Here is an 8,230-nt window from a genome sequence, read left to right on the forward strand (position 1 = left end):
GTCCAAAACATTGCTATTTGACAATTTTTTGGAGACTGTGTTACAGGACTGCAATGCACCTCTTGTGTGGTGAGCACGCTCCACTGGGATCCACTTCTCTGAAAATTATTGTTGAGGTATCAGGAGACCTGATCACAATATAATCAGACTATTCCCACCTATCGACCTAATTAGTACTGCTGCTATAAATAACAACAACAACAACAACAACAACAACAACAACAACAACAACAACAACAACAACAACAACAACAACAACAACAACAACAACAACAACAACAACAACAACAACAACAACAACAACAACAATAATAATAATAATAATAATAATAATAATAATAATAATAATGATAATACGTATGTATATTGAACTTTTCAAAAACAGTGCTGTAGGCTATACAGATAAAAGAGAGTAATGAGAGTCAAGGACAAAGTCAATAAAATATAAAATAAAAATAAACAAATAAATAAAAGCATCAGAATCAAGAATTAAAGGCAGCTTCATACAAGTGTGTTTTGAGGAGTGATTTAAAGTTTAAAATAATAATAGTAAATTTAAAATGTAGCACCGATTTAGCACCCGATCTCCTCGTTCCAAAGTCTGGGGGCTCTGACAGCAAAATGCAGTCACCTTCAGTTTTTATCTATGACGTTGGAACTGATAATAAGAGAGTTTTGTTTGAGGATCTCATCTGAGGGAGCGCGTTTGTTCATAAGGGGAGAAAGGCTCTGAGATATAGGGAGGTGCCAAACCAGACAGACACTTAAAAGTGATTACAAGTATTTTAAAATCAATTCTAAAAGGCACGCGTAGCAAAGAAAAGGAAAAAATGTGTGTAATATGGTTTTAAAAAAAGGGAACCAAGAGCCGAACTGCAGCATTTCATTTGAGTTGGAGGCGATGGAAGAGTTTTGGGAGAGACAGAGACATGGATGGACGTGTGAACTACTACTGTAGGCTACTATTATGCCTATTTATAGTATGCTGCATACAGTACAGTGAAATGTTTTGCCTTCTCAGATCTGCTCACGTCACCCAGATTTGAACAATATTTTTACTCACAAAATGAATGGCAATTTAATATTGCATCAAATTCAGTAACAGTGAATTGTCTCAGATTAGTCTTGTACTGTAGTTTTCTTGATTTGGTGCTTTGCAGTGCTACAATCTAACTGACTGAACAAGCCATGAAAAACAATGGAATGGGAACAATAAAATATGGTATACAGTGTACGACTGAGATACAAGTTTTACTCTCTGTTTAGTCGGGGGGGAGGGGGGTGGGGGGTAAAGTAAAAAATTCTGTTCATTTTTATGGGATTGTTGTATTGTGAGAAATTGTGTTTTTTTAGTTTTCTATCTTAGGACATTTTTTGCAGTTGAATAAGTTTAACTGAATTTTAACTGAATTTAACAACCAAATTCAAGGCCTGCAATGAATTTAATTAAATGTAATGAAATGTATTATTATTGCAGATCAACTGCCCATTGGGTAATAGTGGTGTATTTTTCCATTGAATTATAGGATGTATTTACAACGTATGTCGATATATATTGTATATAATACTGTAGTATCAAGCTTTTATGTTTGGGCTTTCACTGGGTCACAGTGACAAAGACAAATGAGAAGTGTGTTTTCCTCAGGGCAGCAGCTTTAGTCAGATACCAAACATGAATTAATATGATCTTTTTTAACTATAGTAAAAACTAGGACTGACAAACATTTAATCACACATCAACTTGTTTCAAAATGTGTTTCACTGCATTAAGTTTCTGTTATCATGAATGCTCCATTCTTACTTTTTTGTAATTCATGGACACGCACCCAAATGTTTGTCACTATAGCCTAGATTTGTATTAATACATTTATTATTTTGGCTTGATTTTGATCCAGGATTTATACACACACACACACACACACACTCGCACGCGCACGCGCGCACGCACTCTCTCTCTCTCACACACACACACACACACACACACACACACACACACACACACACACACACACACACACACACACACACACACACACACACACACATATGTGTGTCTCTGTGTGTGTCTGTATATATATATATATATATAAAATATATAATATATATATATATAATATATACAGTCTACGTAAATACCGCATTTAAATTTGATTTCACCGCAAAATAAATGTAATATTTGTGAAGTTTCAGGGAATAAAATATATTGCTAGTAATGGAAATATTTAAATATTTCTCCATCTTTGTCACTTTGCACTGCTCTTCCCACAGATTACCTGTCAATCAAACAGTGTGGGCGGAGATTGGAACTTCTGTTGGTAAAGTTGGGAGTTTCTCTTTACAACGTTACAGTCATTTTACTTCTGCAAACCTTCACCATAGTAAGCTAACATTACAGGACTTCTTGACCAGCAACCCACAATTCTGAGGGGGCAACATTCGGCGGCAACCTCACAACTCTACATGACATGTAAACAACATGACATGATTGAAGAATGGCTAACATTACAATGCTAACTTTAGCTGCCTGGTACTATAGCTAAGTAAGCCATCTATCTTGCTATGCAAACTATGCCTATAATAACTAACAGCATTTCATTTTCACATGTTTGAAAAGGGGATTGATGCTCTACTACTAATGACCGCCATGAATTTTGCCCCCCCCTACCAAAAAAAAATAATAATAAAAAAAAATAATAAAATAAAATAAAAAATAATCTGAAGGGGCAATTGCCCCCTCAGATTCTACGGGCATGACACCTCTGTTCTTGAGTATGTTATTGCTTTGTATTGTATTCCACTCATCTGCTGTGTTTTCTGGGCCAGAGGAAGAACCAATGATCAAGAATTAGATCAAGATTGATGAATCTCTTTTATGTTCAACAGAGAGCAGAACAGACATATATTTGTCTGAACATGTCACAGATGATTACTTTAGAAACATGTCATCAGGAATCGATAGAGTGGAGGATTTGTTCAATTGAACAAAGGTGGGAGGGGGACCTTATACTTTTCCCTTGAAAGCCCAATCCATAACTGTAGCATGGCGCCCCCTATTGAAACAGGTTCTCTGGAGCCCACTTTGAGAACCACTGGCCTATGTGTGTCAGCATGGTCTGTATATAGGTGCTAGCTGTCACCAAGACTAGTTCCTGTACATTTACCTACTTGGTGATTACAGTAGATTAGTCTTAATCCACCTCAATCCACTTGGTATAATCCACGTCTGTGAAAACAAATGTGACATCTAATTTACAATACAATGATGATCAAGTCCATCCACATTACCGAGAGCAAAGTAACTAAAGAGGGAAAGAACAGTGACTCATTTATCACAATTGTATAGTTACTGTAAATTTTTTATGTAATAATGTATAACTCATTAATCTATACATGAATCATCGTGTTAGTTATAATCGTATTCTTACATGATAGTATGCTATTCTCTCAGTCAATATTGTTTTGTATTTTGAATCATCAATTAAAAACATGTCACACCCCTTAATTGTGAATTGATGTCATGTGGTGTTGATGGATTTTATTACATTTCAACTCTTTCTAGGTGAATAAGTTAATGCAGTTATTACATTATCTTACGGTTATTACATCATCAGTTGCTATGAGCCTGTAGGAGTAGCTTCATTCACTGATGAGTGACTTTCTATTGAACTATGGAGTCCCTGTCTGGTCTTATCAAATCATGCTGCTTCATATGGTTTAACCTACAGTGTATTTTTGTGTGTGTGTGTGTGTGTGTGTGTGTGTTTGTGTTCATGCTGTGAACCTAGTTTCTATTACTAGAACAACAACAATAAGAAAGAAAATAATAAGAATAATATTAACAGTAAACTATACATAAAGCACATATCGAGTTAAAAAGTGCTTATAGGTTTGGTCGGCTCTTTCTGTCTTCCAACATTTCATTTGAGTCTTGCTTGTTTTGCTTGCTTGAGTTTTATTTGATTTGTAGACATCAGTTTCTTTTGTGACGATGGTTTATTTAGACTCGGGTAGGTTTGTCCTCTGAGTCTGCAAAGCTATAGAAATAAACCTATAGGGGGCGTGTAGAGAGAAATCAACCTATAGGGGGCAGCGTAGAGGGAAAATCACTCACCTACCACCACAGAGACAATTGGCTGTATCTGCGAGTGGGACGCCGGTGGGGTATGAGTCCTGGTCGCTGCACTAGTGCCTCCTCTGGTCGGTCAGGGACTCCTGTTTGGGGGGTGGGGGGAGCTTGCGAGGGGAACTGGGGGGAATAGTTTGATCCTCCGACGCACTATGTCCTGCTGGTGAAATTCCTCGCTGTCAGGTGAAAAGAACTGGGTGCAGGCTGCACATGTATCGGAGGAAGCATGTGCTATTCTACAACTCTCCCCAGATTGGCAGAGGGGAATTGGCCAAGTACAATTTTGTAGAAAATATGAGAAAAATCTGAAGAAAATGAGAATAAATAAATAAATAAATAAATAAATAAATACAATTATTCGATGTCACATCCTCACACGTCACATGGATTAAATCTGCGTTCACACGCTACAGTATAACCATCAGTCAGTGACATACTCATTTAGCTGACGACAGAGAGACTCACAATGAGACCATAGAAAAAGCTTCAGTTTCTCAACACAGTATAAAGTCAACATAACATTATGAGCTGTATACAAACTGTACAAATGAATGTCATATAGGACCATGAATCCCATCATGTGTTTATACATACAGTCCACTTCACTTATTTACATTAAATGTAAGAATTGTATCTGACTCTGAGAATTTGGTGACTTTCATTTTGTTTTGTATGAGGATCTTGGGAAAGTCTCTGTTGAGGCCCCACACGTTTGCCTTCTTAAAGGCTTGGTTTTTCCTGCAGCTTCTAGAAGCTTTGTTGGAGGTTCTTTACATTGTTGGTGCATCCCACCACACAGCAGCTTTTAGCCATTTTTATTTGATTTTGGGAGGAAATGACACGTAAGCACCTTCAAGCAGTACAGTACGTGTCAATGGAGAGCGTGTGACAAAGTTGTGTTCAGCAAGATAACCATCGCAAAATGAGGACCACTTTTATGAATTTTTTAAGCGTTTTCTGAAAATCCACCATTTAAAAAAATCACATTTACGTTTCGAAAATCCTAAAAGTGCTCACTCATTTGTGAAGATCATCTTGCTGAACACAAAGGCCCCAGTTTCACAAACCTTTGTACACCACAGACCTTATTTCAGACATCTAACCAAAATCCACAGTCTCATTCCTGCCTATACTATAAATGTAAAAATTCGACACACAGGCAGTCGTCAAAGCTTCAGATTAATCCTCACTTTACAGATGTAATCCACAACACAAACATCATCCAACACATAAAGAGCTCAAGAACAAAGAGTTTCAGTTTCCACAATGAGATTTGTGATCCGTGACACCTAGAGGGGGGGGGGGGGGGGGGGGGGGGGCGTAAAGGGATGTTTGATTCAACAATACGATTATACACTGCTGCTGCTGCTGCTGCTGGTAATCTCACCTTCACCCTTTTCATTGCTTCAAGCAGATTCCATGATGACTGGAGCAAAATTAAAATTGGCTTTAAAGCCAAACACTGCTGCTGCTGCAATGTGTTGATGTCTCATATTTGTATGAGGCTTTCAGCATGGGCCGGACTCGAACCTGTGACCTGTCACTTTCAGCATGGGCTGGACTCGCACCTGTGACCTGTCACTTTAACCCTTTGTGTTGTTTCCACCCTGTGACACACACCAAGGTGATGTTAGCTCAGTGCTCAAACGCAGTGGTAAAGCACAGGTCTTTGGGCATACAGTCAGGGAACCATCATGACATCATGACAGTGCATACAGTCAGGGAACCATCATGACATCATGACAGCACATACAGCCAGGGAACCATCATGACATCATGACAGCGCATACAGTCAGGGAACCATCATGACATCACGACAGCACATACAGTCAGGGAACCATCATGACATCATGACAGCACATACAGCCAGGGAACCATCATGACATCATGACAGCGCATACAGTCAGGGAACCATCATGACATCATGACAGCTCATACAGTCAGGGAACCATCATGACATCACGACAGCACATACAGCCAGGGAACCATCATGACATCATGACAGCTCATACAGTCAGGGAACCATCATGACATCACGACAGCACATACAGCCAGGGAACCATCATGACATCATGACAGCACATACAGCCAGGGAACCATCATGACATCATGACAGCACATACAGTCAGGGAACCATCATGACATCATGACAGTGCATACAGTCAGGGAACCATCATGACATCATGACATCATGACAGCGCATACAGTCAGGGAACCATTATGACATCATGACAGTGCATACAGTCAGGGAACCATCATGACATCATGACATCATGACAGCGCATACAGTCAGGGAACCATCATGACATCATGACAGTGCATACAGCCAGAGAACCATCATGACATCATGACAGCGCATACAGTCAGGGAACCATCATGACATCATGACAGCTCATACAGCCAGAGAACCATCATGACATCATGACAGCACATACAGCCAGGGAACCATCATGACATCATGACAGCTCATACAGTCAGGGAACCATCATGACATCATGACAGCACACACAGCCAGGGAACCATCATGACATCATGACAGCACATACAGTCAGGGAACCATCATGACATCACGACAGCACATACAGTCAGGGAACCATCATGACATGACGACAGCTCATACAGCCAGAGAACCATCATGACATCATGACAGCTCATACAGCCAGAGAACCATCATGACATCATGACAGCGCATACAGTCAGGGAACCATCATGACATCACGACAGCACATACAGCCAGGGAACCATCATGACATCACGACAGCACATACAGTCAGGGAACCATCATGACATCACGACAGCTCATACAGCCAGAGAACCATCATGACATCATGACAGCTCATACAGTCAGGGAACCATCATGACATCACGACAGCTCATACAGCCAGAAAACCATCATGACATCATGACAGCGCATACAGTCAGGGAACCATCATGACATCACGACAGCACATACAGCCAGAGAACCATCATGACATCATGACAGCTCATACAGCCAGGGAACCATCATGACATCACGACAGCACATACAGTCAGGGAACCATCATGACATCACGACAGCTCATACAGCCAGGGAACCATCATCATCCAACTGAAGGAACAAGAAGAAAAACTGATTTTTGGCTTTAGGGGGTCTTTAACTTTGAAAACGGCTTTGATAATAAATCTGAAACAATGTCCTCCTCACTACCAGCCGGTAATGCTACAGTAGCTAGCTTGTAATGATTGGCTTGTAAGTAATGCTAGCTAGCTTGTGATTGGCTTGTAATTCTTCTCCTTCACAGCTGGCGGAACTTGTCATAAAGTTAGCAATAACAAAGCCCACCCATTTAGAGGGAAGATATGATTGGTCCATTTAACTGTCATTTGAAATCAGCCTCTCGTGATCACAGCAGAGCTGCATAGCGTTTCCTTCCCAGCAACTGCAGAGTCAGCAAAATTCTGATTGGGTGAAAAGTGCTTCTTTCATTTAACCCTTCACATTCCAACACAAACTGATTAGGCAGGTTAATTTCCTCAGACACATTTTGTTTGGATGTTGATTGTCAAATTATGAATTAATAAAATACAATTAGAACAGATTACTTTTTAAATATATCTATATATATTTTTAGAATATCTTAGTTGATGTGTTTGTGTGTTTGTGTGTGTGTGTGTGTGTGTGTGTGTGTGTGTGTGTGTGTGTGGAGACAGTTTGGCGGGCGTCCAGAGCCGACCTGGACCTGAGACGGCCCGGCCGGGGTGTGACCCGCAAAGCCGCTGTCGCCCCACATGAGCGTCTCTCTCTCTCTCACTCACACACACACACACACACACACACACCCCAGCCAATGGGGTTAGCCAAGTGTGGCAGTGAGTGTCTGTGTATGTGCCTGCTTTTGTGTAGCTAGGAGAGAGAGGGAGAGAGAGAGAGTGTGTGTGTGTGTGTGTGTGTGTGTGTGTGTGTGTGTGTGTGTGTGTGTGTGTGTGTGTGTGTGTGTGTGCGCGCGCGCAGTTCTGCATGATGTGTGTGGAGTGTGCAGGAGAGTGTGTAATTGTGTGCGTGTGTTTGGGGGCAGATCAAGGCAAGGGGGGCACTGAGGGTGCAAAGCTCTCTCTCTCTATCTC

The sequence above is a fragment of the Poromitra crassiceps genome (assembly GCF_964638095.1).
Source record: "Poromitra crassiceps genome assembly, chromosome: 14".
NCBI lineage: Eukaryota > Metazoa > Chordata > Actinopteri > Beryciformes > Melamphaidae > Poromitra > Poromitra crassiceps.